A 21,507-nucleotide genomic window follows, 5' to 3' on the forward strand; every position below is an offset into this window, starting at 1 on the left:
TGTGTCCGACTCCAGCTATAAGAGGACGTCTGACGCGTTTCATGTGTGGTGACATCATCAAAATTCACAGTACTTAGCAGGCATGGCCCCCCTTCCACTCAATCCCCAATGACAATCGTTAATGTATTATATTGGAAAGACTATGACATGGACTATAACACGGTGAACAAAACATGGGCTTGCCTACATCCAATGCCTGCAGCAGTCATATCTTCTTGGCTTGCCTACATCTGATGCCTGTTGGCTGCAGCAGTCATATATCTTCTGATCCCGCAAATCGGGGCGAATATCCTGATGGCAGAATGGTGGCTTAGAAATTCTATGCCAAAATTAATGAAATTAAATGGGTGGGAAAAAAAGTAATTTAAATGAACATAGATTAATCTGTTGCTCTCTATATCGGTCTATTTATGGAAACCAATGCACACCAGCTTACATCACCGGAGGACACAATATCCAGTCCGGTCAGTGTCGCTGTGATGTCACTAGCATACCCTCCAACATTTTACACATAAACATCGGTACAAAGTAGGAAAAGAGGCGTGGCCGTGTGTAAAGGGGGCGTGGCCACTCCCCATCTCCTATACTTTCAATGGAAGTTTGTAGAGCCAAAAATCGGTACAGACCATAAAAAAAGGTACTGTACCTGCTAAAAAGGTACAGTTGGAGGGTATGCACTAGTACCTTGGGAATTGATAAGCTGAATTTGGGTCCAATTAATATATAGATGTACAATTTTGATACACAAAAAAATTCAGGATCCACATCAGAGGCCTTTAAGAAATGATGTCATGATCCCGGGTATTTCCCGTCCCTGAGATTTGTGTCGTATCGATACAAAATGTTATGACATTCTCCAGTGGTTATTTCCTTCTGTCATCACAGCATTTCCTCTATTCCTCCCACCTGACATAATAACAACTTGCGTTCTCCCATCTGGAGAAATATATTACAGCACAAAGTGCCTGTAAGTGTTTATTTCCAGAAATACTTGTCATTTTATGGAGCTCATTATCGCCATGATAACTTAGCTAAAAAATGTACCCGACAAATGTACTTATTACTCAACAGGAACAGGAAATATATGTAAATGAGACAGGGATAAATAAATATATCTGTCACATGACACAACAACGGTGAAGCAATACTTTGTAAACTCTGTTGGCCAACAATGATTACATGTGTTTTTACATTTTTTTTTTTTTTAAGTTCTTGCTTCCACTGGTTTAGTACTTGGTATTAATTGTGGTGATGTCATCTATAAAATAATAATATTATATTTTCACAGGTATAATTCAGTGCTGGAATTACAGTGCACCTTTATTAAAGAGAACCACTGATTAGTAGATAATGGGGGTAATTCCAAGTTGATCGCAGCAGGGACTTTTGTTAGCAGATGGGCAAAACCATGTGCACTGCAGGGGAGGCAGATATAACATGTGCAGAGAGAGTTAGATTTGGGTGTGGTGTGTTCAATCTGCAATCTAATTTGCAGTGTAAAAATAAAGCAGCCAGTATTTATTTACTAGAGATGAGCGCCTGAAATTTTTCGGGTTTTGTGTTTTGGTTTTGGGTTCGGTTCCGCGGCCGTGTTTTGGGTTCGAACGCGTTTTGGCAAAACCTCACCGAATTTTTTTTGTCGGATTCGGGTGTGTTTTGGATTCGGGTGTTTTTTTCAAAAAACACTAAAAAACAGCTTAAATCATAGAATTTGGGGGTCATTTTGATCCCAAAGTATTATTAACCTCAAAAACCATAATTTACACTCATTTTCAGTCTATTCTGAATACCTCACACCTCACAATATTATTTTTAGTCCTAAAATTTGCACCGAGGTCGCTGTGTGAGTAAGATAAGCGACCCTAGTGGCCGACACAAACACCGGGCCCATCTAGGAGTGGCACTGCAGTGTCACGCAGGATGTCCCTTCCAAAAAACCCTCCCCAAACAGCACATGACGCAAAGAAAAAAAGAGGCGCAATGAGGTAGCTGTGTGAGTAAGATTAGCGACCCTAGTGGCCGACACAAACACCGGGCCCATCTAGGAGTGGCACTGCAGTGTCACGCAGGATGGCCCTTCCAAAAAACCCTCCCCAAACAGCACATGACGCAAAGAAAAAAAGAGGCGCAATGAGGTAGCTGACTGTGTGAGTAAGATTAGCGACCCTAGTGGCCGACACAAACACCGGGCACATCTAGGAGTGGCACTGCAGTGTCACGCAGGATGTCCCTTCCAAAAAACCCTCCCCAAACAGCACATGACGCAAAGAAAAAAAGAGGCGCAATGAGGTAGCTGTGTGAGTAAGATTAGCGACCCTAGTGGCCGACACAAACACCGGGCCCATCTAGGAGTGGCACTGCAGTGTCACGCAGGGTGTCCCTTCCAAAAAACCCACCCCAATCAGCACATGATGCAAAGAAAAAGAAAAGAAAAAAGAGGTGCAAGATGGAATTATCCTTGGGCCCTCCCACCCACCCTTATGTTGAATAAACAAAACAGGACATGCACACTTTAACCAACCCATCATTTCAGTGACAGGGTCTGCCACACGACTGTGACTGATATGACGGGTTGGTTTGGACCCCCCCCAAAAAAGAAGCAATTAATCTCTCCTTGCACAAACTGGCTCTACAGAGGCAAGATGTCCACCTCATCTTCACCCTCCGATATATCACCGTGTACATCCCCCTCCTCACAGATTATCAATTCGTCCCCACTGGAATCCACCATCTCAGCTCCCTGTGTACTTTGTGGAGGCAATTGCTGCTGGTCAATGTCTCCGCGGAGGAATTGATTATAATTCATTTTAATGAACATCATCTTCTCCACATTTTCTGGATGTAACCTCGTACGCCGATTGCTGACAAGGTGAGCGGCGGCACTAAACACTCTTTCGGAGTACACACTTGTGGGAGGGCAACTTAGGTAGAATAAAGCCAGTTTGTGCAAGGGCCTCCAAATTGCCTCTTTTTCCTGCCAGTATAAGTACGGACTGTGTGACGTGCCTACTTGGATGCGGTCACTCATATAATCCTCCACCATTCTATCAATGTTGAGAGAATCATATGCAGTGACAGTAGACGACATGTCCGTAATCGTTGTCAGGTCCTTCAGTCCGGACCAGATGTCAGCATCAGCAGTCGCTCCAGACTGCCCTGCATCACCGCCAGCGGGTGGGCTCGGAATTCTGAGCCTTTTCCTCGCACCCCCAGTTGCGGGAGAATGTGAAGGAGGAGATGTTGACAGGTCGCGTTCCGCTTGACTTGACAATTTTGTCACCAGCAGGTCTTTCAACCCCAGCAGACCTGTGTCTGCCGGAAAGAGAGATCCAAGGTAGGCTTTAAATCTAGGATCGAGCACGGTGGCCAAAATGTAGTGCTCTGATTTCAACAGATTGACCACCCGTGAATCCTTGTTAAGCGAATTAAGGGCTGCATCCACAAGTCCCACATGCCTAGCGGAATCGCTCCGTGTTAGCTCCTCCTTCAATGCCTCCAGCTTCTTCTGCAAAAGCCTGATGAGGGGAATGACCTGACTCAGGCTGGCAGTGTCTGAACTGACTTCACGTGTGGCAAGTTCAAAGGGCATCAGAACCTTGCACAACGTTGAAATCATTCTCCACTGCACTTGAGACAGGTGCATTCCACCTACTATATCGTGCTCAATTGTATAGGCTTGAATGGCCTTTTGCTGCTCCTCCAACCTCTGAAGCATATAGAGGGTTGAATTCCACCTCGTTACCACTTCTTGCTTCAGATGATGGCAGGGCAGGTTCAGTAGTTTTTGGTGGTGCTCCAGTTTTCTGTACGTGGTGCCTGTACGCCGAAAGTGTCCCGCAATTCTTCTGGCCACCGACAGCATCTCTTGCACGGCCCTGTCGTTTTTTAAAAAATTCTGCACCACCAAATTCAAGGTATGTGCAAAACATGGGACGTGCTGGAATTGGCCCAGATTTAATGCACACACAATATTGCTGGCGTTGTCCGATGCCACAAATCCACAGGAGAGTCCAATTGGGGTAAGCCATTCCGCGATGATCTTCCTCAGTTGCCGTAAGAGGTTTTCAGCTGTGTGCGTATTCTGGAAAGCGGTGATACAAAGCGTAGCCTGCCTAGGAAAGAGTTGGCGTTTGCGAGATGCTGCTACTGGTGCCGCCGCTGCTGTTCTTGCGGCGGGAGTCCATACATCTACCCAGTGGGCTGTCACAGTCATATAGTCCTGACCCTGCCCTGCTCCACTTGTCCACATGTCCGTGGTTAAGTGGACATTGGGTACAGCTGCATTTTTTAGGACACTGGTGACTCTTTTTCTGAGGTCTGTGTACATTTTCGGTATCGCCTGCCTAGAGAAATGGAACCTAGATGGTATTTGGTACCGGGGACACAGTACCTCCAACAAGTCTCTAGTTGGCTCTGCAGTAATGATGGATACCGGAACCACGTTTCTCACCACCCAGGATGCCAAGGCCTCAGTTATCCGCTTTGCAGTAGGATGACTGCTGTGATATTTCATCTTCCTCGCAAAGGACTGTTGAACAGTCAATTGCTTACTGGAAGTAGTACAAGTGGGCTTACGACTTCCCCTCTGGGATGACCATCGACTCCCAGCGGCAACAACAGCAGCGCCAGCAGCAGTAGGCGTTACACGCAAGGATGCATCGGAGGAATCCCAGGCAGGAGAGGACTCGTCAGACTTGCCAGTGACATGGCCTGCAGGACTATTGGCATTCCTGGGGAAGGAGGAAATTGACACTGAGGGAGTTGGTGGGGTGGTTTGCGTGAGCTTGGTTACAAGAGGAAGGGATTTACTGGTCAGTGGACTGCTTCCGCTGTCACCCAAAGTTTTTGAACTTGTCACTGACTTATTATGAATGCGCTGCAGGTGACGTATAAGGGAGGATGTTCCGAGGTGGTTAACGTCCTTACCCCTACTTATTACAGCTTGACAAAGGGAACACACGGCTTGACACCTGTTGTCCGCATTTGTGGTGAAATACCTCCACACCGAAGAGCTGATTTTTTTGGTATTTTCACCTGGCATGTCAACGGCCATATTCCTCCCACGGACAACAGGTGTCTCCCCGGGTGCCTGACTTAAACAAACCACCTCACCATCAGAATCCTCCTGGTCAATTTCCTCCCCAGCGCCAGCAACACCCATATCCTCCTCATCCTGGTGTACTTCAACACTGACATCTTCAATCTGACTATCAGGAACTGGACTGCGGGTGCTCCTTCCAGCACTTGCAGGGGGCATGCAAATAGTGGAAGGCGCATGCTCTTCACGTCCAGTGTTGGGAAGGTCAGGCATCGCAAACGACACAATTGGACTCTCCTTGTGGATTTGGGATTTCAAAGAACGCACAGTTCTTTGCGGTGCTTTTGCCAGCTTGAGTCTTTTCAGTTTTCTAGCGAGAGGCTGAGTGCTTCCATCCTCATGTGAAGCTGAACCACTAGCCATGAACATAGGCCAGGGCCTCAGCCGTTCCTTGCCACTCCGTGTGGTAAATGGCATATTGGCAAGTTTACGCTTCTCCTCCGACAATTTTATTTTAGGTTTTGGAGTCCTTTTTTTTCTGATATTTGGTGTTTTGGATTTGACATGCTCTGTACTATGACATTGGGCATCGGCCTTGGCAGACGACGTTGCTGGCATTTCATCGTCTCGGCCATGACTAGTGGCAGCAGCTTCAGCACGAGGTGGAAGTGGATCTTGATCTTTCCCTAATTTTGGAACCTCAACTTTTTTGTTCTCCATATTTTATAGGCAGAACTAAAAGGCACCTCAGGTAAACAATGGAGATGGATGGATTGGATACTAGTATACAATTATGGACGGACTGCCACGGTTAGGTGGTATAAAAAAACCACGGTTAGGTGGTATATATTATAATAATAATACAATTATGGATGGACGGACTGCCTGCCGACTGCCGACACAGAGGTAGCCACAGCCGTGAACTACCGCACTGTACACTGGTTGATAAAGAGATAGTAGTATACTCGTAACAATTAGGATGACACTATGACGGTATAAAGAATGAAAAAAAAACCACGGTTAGGTGGTAGGTATATAATAATAAATAATACAATTCTGGTCGGACGGACTGCCTGCCGTGTGCCGACACAGAGGTAGCCACAGCCGTGAACTACCGCACTGTACACTGGTTGATAAAGAGATAGTAGTATACTCGTAACAATTAGGATGACACTATGACGGTATAAAGAATGAAAAAAAAACCACGGTTAGGTGGTAGGTATATAATAATAAATAATACAATTCTGGTCGGACGGACTGCCTGCCGTGTGCCGACACAGAGGTAGCCACAGCCGTGAACTACCGCACTGTACACTGGTTGATAAAGAGATAGTAGTATACTCGTAACAATTAGGATGACACTATGACGGTATAAAGAATGAAAAAAAAAACCACGGTTAGGTGGTAGGTATATAATAATAAATAATACAATTCTGGTCGGACGGACTGCCTGCCGTGTGCCGACACAGAGGTAGCCACAGCCGTGAACTACCGCACTGTACACTGGTTGATAAAGAGATAGTAGTATACTCGTAACAATTAGGATGACACTATGACGGTATAAAGAATGAAAAAAAAACCACGGTTAGGTGGTAGGTATATAATAATAAATAATACAATTCTGGTCGGACGGACTGCCTGCCGTGTGCCGACACAGAGGTAGCCACAGCCGTGAACTACCGCACTGTACACTGGTTGATAAAGAGATAGTAGTATACTCGTAACAATTAGGATGACACTATGACGGTATAAAGAATGAAAAAAAAACCACGGTTAGGTGGTAGGTATATAATAATAAATAATACAATTCTGGTCGGACGGACTGCCTGCCGTGTGCCGACACAGAGATAGCCACAGCCGTGAACTACCGCACTGTACACTGGTTGATAAAGAGATAGTAGTATACTCGTAACAATTAGGATGACACTATGACGGTATAAAGAATGAAAAAAAAACCACGGTTAGGTGGTAGGTATATAATAATAAATAATACAATTCTGGTCGGACGGACTGCCTGCCGTGTGCCGACACAGAGGTAGCCACAGCCGTGAACTACCGCACTGTACACTGGTTGATAAAGAGATAGTAGTATACTCGTAACAATTAGGATGACACTATGATGGTATAAAGAATGAAAAAAAAAACCACGGTTAGGTGGTAGGTATATAATAATAAATAATACAATTCTGGTCGGACGGACTGCCTGCCGTGTGCCGACACAGAGGTAGCCACAGCCGTGAACTACCGCACTGTACACTGGTTGATAAAGAGATAGTAGTATACTCGTAACAATTAGGATGACACTATGACGGTATAAAGAATGAAAAAAAAACCACGGTTAGGTGGTAGGTATATAATAATAAATAATACAATTCTGGTCGGACGGACTGCCTGCCGTGTGCCGACACAGAGGTAGCCACAGCCGTGAACTACCGCACTGTACACTGGTTGATAAAGAGATAGTAGTATACTCGTAACAATTAGGATGACACTATGACGGTATAAAGAATGAAAAAAAAACCACGGTTAGGTGGTAGGTATATAATAATAAATAATACAATTCTGGTCGGACGGACTGCCTGCCGTGTGCCGACACAGAGGTAGCCACAGCCGTGAACTACCGCACTGTACTGTGTCTGCTGCTAATATAGACTGGTTGATATTTAAAGAGATATTAGTAGTATACAACAATACTATACTGGTGGTCAGGCACTGGTCACCACTCCTGCAGCAAAAGTGTGCACTGTTAATTAATATAATTGTACTCCTGGCTCCTGCTAACAACCTGCAGTGCTCCCCAGTCTCCCCCACAATTAATTATAAGCTTTTAATTTATACATTGATGACTGTGCAGCACACTGGGCTGAGCTGAGTGCACACAGACTGAGTCACACTGTGTGACTGACTGTGCTGTGTATCGTTTTTTTTTTCAGGCAGAGAACGGATATAGCAGAGAGAAGTGAACGGATATATTATATTAAATAAAAGTTAACTAGCAACTGCACTGGTCACTGACTGTGGTAAACTAACTCTGTCTGCGACTCTGCACAATCTCTCTCTCTCTATCTAATCTATCTCTATTCTAATGGAGAGGACGCCAGACACGTCCTCTCCCTATCAATCTCAATGCACGAGTGAAAATGGCGGCGACGCGCGGCTCCTTATATAGAATCCGAGTCTCGCGATAGAATCCGAGCCTCGCGAGAATCCGACAGCGTCATGATGACGTTCGGGCGCGCTCGGGTTAACCGAGCAAGGCGGGAAGATCCGAGTCGCTCGGACCCGTGAAAAAAAACATGAAGTTCGGGCGGGTTCGGATTCCGAGGAACCGAACCCGCTCATCTCTAGTATTTACCCTGCACAAAAATAAAATAACCCACCCAAATCTAACTCTCTCTGCACATGTTATATCTGCCTCCCCTGCAGTGCACATGGTTTTGGTCATCTGCTAAAAAAAGTCCTGCTGCGATCAACTTGGAATTACCTCCAATGTGTGCTGAGATTTTTTTTTTTGTTTTCTTTCTGATGACTCACCCAATATAGATTTGTTATAATATCCCTTTAATCAGGGTCACATAGGTTCTGGGGCTGAATAAAAACAGGTGAAATGCAGACTTGGGGGGTTATTTATCAAGAGTCGGGTTGTAAAACCCATATCGCGTTTCTGACACGCCAGGCATCACAACTATTGCCTGATGCTACCTGGAGACTGGTCTGTATAAGGAGACTCTCACACCACTACTCGTTCACATCAGCGCTGACACCTCATTCTGCACCTTGAGAGTGGCAACTGGTCAAACTCCTTGGATATTAAATAGAGAGGATCTGTGTTTTCCCCACCGCCTATTTTTCCATTGTGACGGTTCAGGTATTATTTAGTTTATTTATTCAGTTTCATATATAGGACAGCATATTCTGTTGCGCTTGTGGGACAGACTGCTTAGACACACCGGTAAGCTAGCTGCACCATAAGCGGGATGCCATTTGGTTGCAGTAACAAATATAGTTGTGCCCACATCAGCTTTTCCACCACCTGCCGTTACTAATCTTATCTATGTGATATCTTTAGAACAAAGTACTTTTTCCAGCATGCTTTTTTAATGTTGACTTTTGTATTGCATTTTATTTAGTAAAAATCCTACATTTGCTGTATATTGATTTGCTGTTATATACTGTCAGTTGCTACACTGTTATTTGGTTTATTGTGGATTTATTACTCTGTGTATCAACGGTATGCAGTCATTTTCCCGACTGGCGGGATCCCGGTGGTCAAAATCCCGACGCCGAAATCCCGAAAGCCATTGAAATGACGATGGTCGGAATCCCGACTACCGGGCAGAAACCCCACTTGGGTGGTGGAATAGAACCTTGTGGTGAACGAAGGTATTGTGACCGCCGGGATCCCGTATCAACACCCAGACTTCTTGGCATACAGTATGAACATATGGTTGGAATGCTGATTTGTTTTTTACTTGCCAGTGATTAGATAGTTGCCGGGAGCTGGCTCCAGGACATTAGTGTGTTGTGCATGTGACTTCATGATGACGTCACACGCATGGAGAGAGGTGCTGGGCTGAGACGTGGCCAGATTAGAGTGAAGACTTGAAAGGGTGAGGTACGTGTTCTGGCGCAGCAGTTGCCTAAAACGGTCTTCGCCCAGTGCCTGCAGTGTGATCTTAAGTACAATTGTACCATTACCTTCCGCCTGCTACAGTCGGAGTGTTTGGATTGTTTGAGGATGGGGGCCCCAAATTGAAGTTTTGCTTAAACTCCCATGAAGTCTAAATCCGCCTCTGCCTGAAATGATGGGTCTTACTGCCCAACTCCTTATAAATTAACCCCTTGAAGCCAGCCCATAACAATCACAGAATCTGGGTAATTCATATGTGTCCCGGATCAAATGGATAGTATAGCAAGTCATAGGACATGATGCACTTTATACTTCTTAATTCTCAGTTCGATTAACCAATCAAATATGTTTATACTTAGGGCCTGATTCTTGTTTGTAAGTAAAGCAAATAAGCAAGTAACTCTGTACAACCCATGATGCCATGCAAGGGGAGCAAATACATTTATATTTTTTCTGAGCAGGGTAAATACTAGTGATGTGCACCGGACATTTTTCGGATTTTGTGTTTTGGTTTTGGGTTCGGTTCCGCCGCCGTGTTTTGGGTTCGAACGCGTTTTGCCAAAACCTCACCGAATTTTTTTTGTCGGATTCGGGTGTGTTTTGGATTCGGGTGTTTTTTTTGTCAAAAAACCCTAAAAACCATTTTAAATCATTGAATTTGGGGGTCATTTTGATCCCATAGTATTATTAACCTCAATAACCATAATTTACACTCATTTTCAGTCTATTCTGAACACCTCACACCTCACAATATTATTTTTAGTCCTAAAATTTGCATCGAGGTCGCTGGATGGCTAAACTAAGCGACCCTAGTGGCCGACACAAACACCTGGCCCATCTAGGAGTGGCACTGCAGTGTCAGGCAGGATGGCCCATCCAAAAAATACTCCCCAAACAGCACATGACGCAAAGAAGAAAAAAAAGAGGCGCAATGAGGTAGCTGTGTGACTAAGCTAAGCGACCCTAGTGGCCGACACAAACACCTGGCCCATCTAGGAGTGGCACTGCAGTGTCAGGCAGGATGGCCCTTCCAAAAAATACTCCCCAAACAGCACATGACGCAAAGAAAAAAAGAGGCGCAATGAGGTAGCTGTGTGAGTAAGCTAAGCGACCCTAGTGGCCGTCACAAACACCTGGCCCATCTAGGAGTGGCACTGCAGTGTCAGGCAGGATGGCCCTTCCAAAAAATACTCCCCAAACAGCACATGACGCAAAGAAGAAAAAAAAGAGGCGCAATGAGGTAGCTGTGTGAGTAAGCTAAGCGACCCTAGTGGCCGACACAAACACCTGGCCCATCTAGGAGTGGCACTGCAGTGTCAGGCAGGATGGCCCTTCCATAAAATACTCCCCAAACAGCACATGACGCAAAGAAGAAAAAAAAGAGGCGCAATGAGGTAGCTGTGTGAGTAAGCTAAGCGACCCTAGTGGCCGACACAAACACCTGGCCCATCTAGGAGTGGCACTGCAGTGTCACGCAGGATGGCCCTTCCAAAAAATACTCCCCAAACAGCACATGACGCAAAGAAAAATGAAAGAAAAAAGAGGTGCAAGATGGAATTGTCCTTGGGCCCTCCCACCCACCCTTATGTTGTATAAACAGGACATGCACACTTTAACCAACCCATCATTTCAGCGACAGGGTCTGCCACACGACTGTGACTGAAATGACTGGTTGGTTTGGGCCCCCACCAAAAAAGAAGCAATCAATCTCTCCTTGCACATACTGGCTCTACAGAGGCAAGATGTCCACCTCATCATCATCGTCTGATTCATCACCCCTTTCACTGTGTACATCCCCCTCCTCACAGATTATTAATTCGTCCCCACTGGAATCCACCATCTCAGATCCCCGTGTACTTTCTGGAGGCAATTGCTGCTGGTGAATGTCTCCATGGAGGAATTGATTATAATTCATTTTAATGAACATCATCTTCTCCACATTTTCTGGAAGTAACGTCGTACGCCGATTGCTGACAAGGTGAGCGGCGGCACTAAACACTCTTTCGGAGTACACACTGGAGGGAGGGCAACTTAGGTAGAATAAAGCCAGTTTGTGCAAGGGCCTCCAAATTGCCTCTTTTCCCTGCCAGTATACGTACGGACTGTCTGACGTGCCTACTTGGATGCGGTCACTCATATAATCCTCCACCATTCTTTCAATGGTGAGAGAATCATATGCAGTGACAGTAGACGACATGTCAGTAATCGTTGGCAGGTCCTTCAGTCTGGACCAGATGTCAGCATCAGCAGTCGCTCCAGACTGCCCTGCATCACCGCCAGCGGGTGGGCTCGGAATTCGTAGCCTTTTCCTCGCACCCCCAGTTGCGGGAGAATGTGAAGGAGGAGATGTTGACAGGTCGCGTTCCGCTTGACTTGACAATTTTCTCACCAGCAGTTCTTTGAACCCCTGCAGACTTGTGTCTGCCGGAAAGAGAGATCCAACGTAGGTTTTAAATCTAGGATCGAGCACGGTGGCCAAAATGTAGTGCTCTGATTTCAACAGATTGACCATACGTGAATCCTGGTTAAGCGAATGAAGGGCTCCATCCACAAGTCCCACATGCCTAGCGGAATCGCTCTGTTTTAGCTCCTCCTTCAATGCCTCCAGCTTCTTCTGCAAAAGCCTGATGAGGGGAATGACCTGACTCAGGCTGGCAGTGTCTGAACTGACTTCACGTGTGGCAAGTTCAAAGGGTAGCAGAACCTTGCACAACGTTGAAATCATTCTCCACTGCGCTTGAGACAGGTGCATTCCACCTCCTTTGCCTATATCGTGGGCAGATGTATAGGCTTGAATGGCCTTTTGCTGCTCCTCCATCCTCTGAAGCATATAGAGGGTTGAATTCCACCTCGTTACCACCTCTTGCTTCAGATGATGGCAGGGCAGGTTCAGGTTTTTTTGGTGGTGCTCCAGTCTTCTGTACGCGGTGCCTGTACGCCGAAAGTGGCCCGCAATTCGTCTGGCCACCGACAGCATCTCTTGCACGCCCCTGTCGTTTTTTAAATAATTCTGCACCACCAAATTCAAGGTATGTGCAAAACATGGGACGTGCTGGAATTTGCCCAGATGCAATGCACGCACAATATTGCTGGCGTTGTCCGATGCCACAAATTCCCAGGAGAGTCCAATTGGGGTAAGCCATTCTGCGATGATCTTCCTCAGTTGCCGTAAGAGGTTTTCAGCTGTGTGCGTATTCTGGAAAGCGGTGATACAAAGCGTAGCCTGCCTAGGAACGAGTTGGCGTTTGCGAGATGCTGCTACTGGTGCTGCCGCTGCTGTTCTTGCAGCGAGAGGCAATACATCTACCCAGTGGGCTGTCACCAGGGGCGGATTGGGAACAAAAAGCGGCCCTGGAAAAATGAGTACTAGTGGCCCCACATGGGCAGCACCAGAGGTGTAAGGTCTAGCCATGGATCATGGCAGCAGCACCCTCCCCCCAAGACTTTCCAGATAGTGGGCATGTCCAGCATCAAGGGAGAAGTTAAAAAGAAATACAATTAAATATTATGAGCACATTATATGATACACCTTCAGAATTTAGGAAACTATATCATTCTTTAGAAAGATATATTTTCTTGCTTATTATACCAACCGTATCCCAATCACTATTCACTCAATCTTATATATCAGCCAAGCAGGCAGACAGAGCATACACTAAATCATCTGCAATCACAGGATAAGTGGCAAACTAATTATTTTGCATCTTATTCATTATGTTTATAAGAAGGACCACATGTCCTCAAACAAAACAGGCCCCACGGGTGCGTCGGCCCACCGGGAATCTTCCCTGTGAACCCTATGGCCAATCCGCCTCTGGCTGTCACAGTCATGTAGTCCTGAGTCTGCCCTGCTCCACTTGTCCACATGTCCGTGGTTAAGTGGACATTGGGTACAACTGCATTTTTTAGGACACTGGTGAGTCTTTTTCTGACGTCCGTGTACATTCTCGGTATCGCCTGCCTAGAGAAGTGGAACCAAGATGGTATTTGGTAACGGGGGCACACTACCTCAAGAAATTGTCTAGTTCCCTGTGAACTAACGGCGGATACCGGACGCACGTCTAACACCAACATAGTTGTCAAGGCCTCAGTTATCCGCTTTGCAACAGGATGACTGCTGTGATATTTCATCTTCCTCGCAAAGGACTGTTGGACAGTCAATTGCTTACTGGAAGTAGTACAAGTGGTCTTCCGACTTCCCCTCTGGGATGACGATCGACTCCCAGCAGCAACAACAGCAGCGCCAGCAGCAGTAGGCATTACACTCAAGGATGCATCGGAGGAATCCCAGGCAGGAGAGGACTCGTCAGACTTGCCAGTGACATGGCCTGCAGGACTATTGGCTTTCCTGGGTAAGGAGGAAATTGACACTGAGGGAGTTGGTGGTGTGGTTTGCGCGAGCTTGGTTACAAGAGGAAGGTATTTACTGGTCAGTGGACTGCTTCCGCTGTCGCCCAAAGTTTTTGAACTTGTCACTGACTTATTATGAATGCGCTGCAGGTGACGTATAAGGGAGGATGTTTCGAGGTGGTTAACGTCCTTACCCCTACTTATTACAGCTTGACAAAGGCAACACACGGCTTGACACCTGTTGTCCGCATTTCTGTTGAAATACTTCCACACTGAAGAGCTGATTTTTTTTGGTATTTTCACCAGGCATGTCAGTGGCCATATTCCTCCCACGGACAACAGGTGTCTCCCCGGGTGCCTGACTTAAACAAACCTCCTCACCATCAGAATCCTCCTTGTCAATTTCCTCCCCAGCGCCAGCAACACCCATATCCTCATTCTGGTGTACTTCAACACTGACATCTTCAATTTCACTATCAGGAACTGGACTGTGGGTGCTCCTTTCAACACTTGCAGGGGGCGTGCAAATGGTGGAAGGCGCAAGCTCTTCCTGTCCAGTGTTGGGAAGGTCAGGCATCGCAACCGACACAATTGGACTCTCCTTTGGGATTTGTGATTTCAAAGAACGCACAGTTCTTTGCTGTGCTTTTGCCGCAAGTCTTTTCTTTTTTCTAGCGAGAGGATGAGTGCTTCCATCCTCATGTGAAGCTGAACCACTAGCCATGAACATAGGCCAGGGCCTCAGCCGTTCCTTGCCACTCCATGTCGTAAATGGCATATTGGCAAGTTTACGCTTCTCCTCAGACGCTTTTAATTTTGATTTTTGGGTCATTTTTTTACTGATCTTTTGTGTTTTGGATTTTACATGCTCTGTACTATGACATTGGGCATCGGCCTTGGCAGACGACGTTGATGGCATTTCATCGTCTCGGCCATGACTAGTGGCAGCAGCTTCAGCACGAGGTGGAAGTGGATCTTGATCTTTCCCTATTTTTTTAACCTCCACATTTTTGTTCTCCATATTTTGCGCACAACTAAAAGCCACCACAGGTATACAATGTAGATGGATGGATAGTATACTATTATTACTTATACTTCTGGACGACGAGTGACGACACAGAGGTAGGTACAGCCGTGGCCTACCGTACTGCTGCTTATATATATATATAATATACTGTATAACGGACCTGGTGGACACTGTCAGCAGACTGCTAAACTAGTATGAAGAAAGAAAAAAAAAACACCACAGGTATACAATGTAGATGGATGGATAGTATAGTATTACTTATACTTATGGACGACGAGTGCACTGACGACACAGAGGTAGGTACAGCCGTGGCCTACCGTACTGCTTATATATATAATATACTGTATAACGGACCTGGTGGACACTGTCAGCAGACTGCTAAACTAGTATGAAGAAAAAAAAAGCCACCACAGGTATACAATGTAGATGGATGGATAGTATAGTATTATATTACTTATGGACGACGATTGCACTGACGACACAGAGGTAGGTACAGCCGTGGCCTACCGTACTGCTTATATATATATAATATACTGTATAATATAATAACGGACCTGGTGGACACTGTCAGCAGACTGCTAAACTAGTATGAAGAAAAAAAAAGCCACCACAGGTATACAATGTAGATGGATGGATAGTATAGTATTATATTACTTATGGACGACGAGTGCACTGACGACACAGAGGTAGGTACAGCCGTGGCCTACCGTACTGCTTATATATATAATATACTGTATAACGGACCTGGTGGACACTGTCAGCAGACTGCTAAACTAGTATGAAGAAAAAAAAAGCCACCACAGGTATACAATGTAGATGGATGGATAGTATAGTATTACTTATACTTATGGACGACGAGTGCACTGACGACACAGAGGTAGGTACAGCCGTGGCCTACCGTACTGCTTATATATATAATATACTGTATAACGGACCTGGTGGACACTGTCAGCAGACTGCTAAACTAGTATGAAGAAAAAAAAAGCCACCACAGGTATACAATGTAGATGGATGGATAGTATAGTATTACTTATACTTATGGACTACGAGTGCACTGACGACACAGAGGTAGGTACAGCCGTGGCCTACCGTACTGCTGCTTATATATATATATATATATATATATATATATAATATACTGTATAACGGACCTGGTGGACACTGTCAGCAGACTGCTAAACAAACTAGCATGAAGAAAGAAAAAAAAAACACCACAGTGTTTTTCAGGCAGACAAACATATACTGGACTGGTGGTCACTGTCAGCAAAACTGTGCACTGTACTCCTGCTATAACTGCTCCCCAGTCCCCACAATTAGACAGTGTGAGCAGAGCAGTTCACTCAGCACAGATATATCATGCAGCAGTGCAGCACACTGAGTGAGCACAGCCACAGATATGGTGGAGCGTTTTTTTCAGGCAGAGAAACAAAGGATTAAAATCACTGGTGGTATAATCAAAACCCTGCACTGTACTCCCTAACAGCTGCTCCCCGTCCCCAATCCTCCCCACAATTATAACAATGTCACTCTTATACTTAGTCTTTTCTATTACGGAGAGGACGCCAGCCACGTCCTCTCCCTATCAATCTCAATGCACGTGTGAAAATGGCGGCGACGCGCGGCTCCTTATATAGAATCCGAGTCTCGCGAGAATCCGACAGCGGGATGATGCCGTTCGGGCGCGCTCGGGTTAACCGAGCAAGGCGGGAGGATCCGAGTCGCTCGGACCCGTGTAAAAAAAAGGTGAAGTTCGGGCGGGTTCGGATTCCGAGGAACCGAACCCGCTCATCACTAGTAAATACTAGAGATGAGCGCCTGAAATTTTTCGAGTTTTGTGTTTTGGTTTTGGGTTCGGTTCCGCGGCCGTGTTTTGGGTTCGACCGCGTTTTGGCAAAACCTCACCGAATTTTTTTTGTCGGATTCGGGTGTGTTTTGGATTCGGGTGTTTTTTTCCAAAAACACTAAAAAACAGCTTAAATCATAGAATTTGGGGGTCATTTTGATCCCAAAGTATTATTAACCTCAAAAACCATAATTTACACTCATTTTCAGTCTATTCTGAATACCTCACACCTCACAATATTATTTTTAGTCCTAAAATTTGCACCGAGGTCGCTGTGTGAGTAAGATAAGCGACCCTAGTGGCCGACACAAACACCGGGCCCATCTAGGAGTGGCACTGCAGTGTCACGCAGGATGTCCCTTCCAAAAAACCCTCCCCAAACAGCACATGACGCAAAGAAAAAAGAGGCGCAATGAGGTAGCTGTGTGAGTAAGATTAGCGACCCTAGTGGCCGACCCAAACACCGGGCCCATCTAGGAGTGGCACTGCAGTGTCACGCAGGATGGCCCTTCCAAAAAACCCTCCCCAAACAGCACATGACGCAAAGAAAAAAAGAGGCGCAATGAGGTAGCTGTGTGAGTAAGATTAGCGACCCTAGTGGCCGACACAAACACCGGGCCCATCTAGGAGTGGCACTGCAGTGTCACGCAGGATGGCCCTTCCAAAAAACCCTCCCCAAACAGCACATGACGCAAAGAAAAAAAGAGGCGCAATGAGGTAGCTGACTGTGTGAGTAAGATTAGCGACCCTAGTGGCCGACACAAACACCGGGCCCATCTAGGAGTGGCACTGCAGTGTCACGCAGGATGTCCCTTCCAAAAAACCCTCCCCAAACAGCACATGACGCAAAGAAAAAAAGAGGCGCAATGAGGTAGCTGTGTGAGTAAGATTAGCGACCCTAGTGGCCGACACAAACACCGGGCCCATCTAGGAGTGGCACTGCAGTGTCACGCAGGATGTCCCTTCCAAAAAACCCTCCCCAAACAGCACATGACGCAAAGAAAAAAAGAGGCGCAATGAGGTAGCTGTGTGAGTAAGATTAGCGACCCTAGTGGCCGACACAAACACCGGGCCCATCTAGGAGTGGCACTGCAGTGTCACGCAGGATGGCCCTTCCAAAAAACCCTCCCCAAACAGCACATGACGCAAAGAAAAAAAGAGGCGCAATGAGGTAGCTGACTGTGTGAGTAAGATTAGCGACCCTAGTGGCCGACACAAACACCGGGCCCATCTAGGAGTGGCACTGCAGTGTCACGCAGGATGGCCCTTCCAAAAAACCCTCCCCAATCAGCACATGATGCAAAGAAAAAGAAAAGAAAAAAGAGGTGCAAGATGGAATTGTCCTTGGGCCCTCCCACCCACCCTTATGTTGTATAAACAAAACAGGACATGCACACTTTAACCAACCCATCATTTCAGTGACAGGGTCTGCCACACGACTGTGACTGATATGACGGGTTGGTTTGGACCCCCCCCAAAAAAGAAGCAATTAATCTCTCCTTGCACAAACTGGCTCTACAGAGGCAAGATGTCCACCTCATCTTCACCCTCCGATATATCACCGTGTACATCCCCCTCCTCACAGATTATCAATTCGTCCCCACTGGAATCCACCATCTCAGCTCCCTGTGTACTTTGTGGAGGCAATTGCTGCTGGTCAATGTCTCCGCGGAGGAATTGATTATAATTCATTTTAATGAACATCATCTTCTCCACATTTTCTGGATGTAACCTCGTACGCCGATTGCTGACAAGGTGAGCGGCGGCACTAAACACTCTTTCGGAGTACACACTTGTGGGAGGGCAACTTAGGTAGAATAAAGCCAGTTTGTGCAAGGGCCTCCAAATTGCCTCTTTTTCCTGCCAGTATAAGTACGGACTGTGTGACGTGCCTACTTGGATGCGGTCACTCATATAATCCTCCACCATTCTATCAATGTTGAGAGAATCATATGCAGTGACAGTAGACGACATGTCCGTAATCGTTGTCAGGTCCTTCAGTCCGGACCAGATGTCAGCATCAGCAGTCGCTCCAGACTGCCCTGCATCACCGCCAGCGGGTGGGCTCGGAATTCTGAGCCTTTTCCTCGCACCCCCAGTTGCGGGAGAATGTGAAGGAGGAGATGTTGACAGGTCGCGTTCCGCTTGACTTGACAATTTTGTCACCAGCAGGTCTTTCAACCCCAGCAGACCTGTGTCTGCCGGAAAGAGAGATCCAAGGTAGGCTTTAAATCTAGGATCGAGCACGGTGGCCAAAATGTAGTGCTCTGATTTCAACAGATTGACCACCCGTGAATCCTTGTTAAGCGAATTAAGGGCTGCATCCACAAGTCCCACATGCCTAGCGGAATCGCTCCGTGTTAGCTCCTCCTTCAATGCCTCCAGCTTCTTCTGCAAAAGCCTGATGAGGGGAATGACCTGACTCAGGCTGGCAGTGTCTGAACTGACTTCACGTGTGGCAAGTTCAAAGGGCATCAGAACCTTGCACAACGTTGAAATCATTCTCCACTGCACTTGAGACAGGTGCATTCCACCTACTATATCGTGCTCAATTGTATAGGCTTGAATGGCCTTTTGCTGCTCCTCCAACCTCTGAAGCATATAGAGGGTTGAATTCCACCTCGTTACCACTTCTTGCTTCAGATGATGGCAGGGCAGGTTCAGTAGTTTTTGGTGGTGCTCCAGTTTTCTGTACGTGGTGCCTGTACGCCGAAAGTGTCCCGCAATTCTTCTGGCCACCGACAGCATCTCTTGCACGCCCCTGTCGTTTTTTAAAAAATTCTGCACCACCAAATTCAAGGTATGTGCAAAACATGGGACGTGCTGGAATTGGCCCAGATTTAATGCACACACAATATTGCTGGCGTTGTCCGATGCCACAAATCCACAGGAGAGTCCAATTGGGGTAAGCCATTCCGCGATGATCTTCCTCAGTTGCCGTAAGAGGTTTTCAGCTGTGTGCGTATTCTGGAAAGCGGTGATACAAAGCGTAGCCTGCCTAGGAAAGAGTTGGCGTTTGCGAGATGCTGCTACTGGTGCCGCCGCTGCTGTTCTTGCGGCGGGAGTCCATACATCTACCCAGTGGGCTGTCACAGTCATATAGTCCTGACCCTGCCCTGCTCCACTTGTCCACATGTCCGTGGTTAAGTGGACATTGGGTACAGCTGCATTTTTTAGGACACTGGTGACTCTTTTTCTGAGGTCTGTGTACATTTTCGGTATCGCCTGCCTAGAGAAATGGAACCTAGATGGTATTTGGTACCGGGGACACAGTACCTCCAACAAGTCTCTAGTTGGCTCTGCAGTAATGATGGATACCGGAACCACGTTTCTCACCACCCAGGATGCCAAGGCCTCAGTTATCCGCTTTGCAGTAGGATGACTGCTGTGATATTTCATCTTCCTCGCAAAGGACTGTTGAACAGTCAATTGCTTACTGGAAGTAGTACAAGTGGGCTTACGACTTCCCCTCTGGGATGACCATCGACTCCCAGCGGCAACAACAGCAGCGCCAGCAGCAGTAGGCGTTACACGCAAGGATGCATCGGAGGAATCCCAGGCAGGAGAGGACTCGTCAGAATTGCCAGTGACATGGCCTGCAGGACTATTGGCATTCCTGGGGAAGGAGGAAATTGACACTGAGGGAGTTGGTGGGGTGGTTTGCGTGAGCTTGGTTACAAGAGGAAGGGATTTACTGGTCAGTGGACTGCTTCCGCTGTCACCCAAAGTTTTTGAACTTGTCACTGACTTATTATGAATGCGCTGCAGGTGACGTATAAGGGAGGATGTTCCGAGGTGGTTAACGTCCTTACCCCTACTTATTACAGCTTGACAAAGGGAACACACGGCTTGACACCTGTTGTCCGCATTTCTGGTGAAATACCTCCACACCGAAGAGCTGATTTTTTTGGTATTTTCACCTGGCATGTCAACGGCCATATTCCTCCCACGGACAACAGGTGTCTCCCCGGGTGCCTGACTTAAACAAACCACCTCACCATCAGAATCCTCCTGGTCAATTTCCTCCCCAGCGCCAGCAACACCCATATCCTCCTCATCCTGGTGTACTTCAACACTGACATCTTCAATCTGACTATCAGGAACTGGACTGCGGGTGCTCCTTCCAGCACTTGCAGGGGGCGTGCAAATGGTGGAAGGCGCATGCTCTTCACGTCCAGTGTTGGGAAGGTCAGGCATCGCAACCGACACAATTGGACTCTCCTTGTGGATTTGGGATTTCAAAGAACGCACAGTTCTTTGCGGTGCTTTTGCCAGCTTGAGTCTTTTCAGTTTTCTAGCGAGAGGCTGAGTGCTTCCATCCTCATGTGAAGCTGAACCACTAGCCATGAACATAGGCCAGGGCCTCAGCCGTTCCTTGCCACTCCGTGTGGTAAATGGCATATTGGCAAGTTTACGCTTCTCCTCCGACAATTTTATTTTAGGTTTTGGAGTCCTTTTTTTACTGATATTTGGTGTTTTGGTTTTGACATGCTCTGTACTATGCCATTGGGCATCGGCCTTGGCAGACGACGTTGCTGGCATTTCATCGTCTCGGCCATGACTAGTGGCAGCAGCTTCAGCACGAGGTGGAAGTGGATCTTGATCTTTCCCTAATTTTG

This window comes from Pseudophryne corroboree, chromosome 10 (genome assembly GCF_028390025.1).
Source record: "Pseudophryne corroboree isolate aPseCor3 chromosome 10, aPseCor3.hap2, whole genome shotgun sequence".
Lineage (NCBI taxonomy): Eukaryota > Metazoa > Chordata > Amphibia > Anura > Myobatrachidae > Pseudophryne > Pseudophryne corroboree.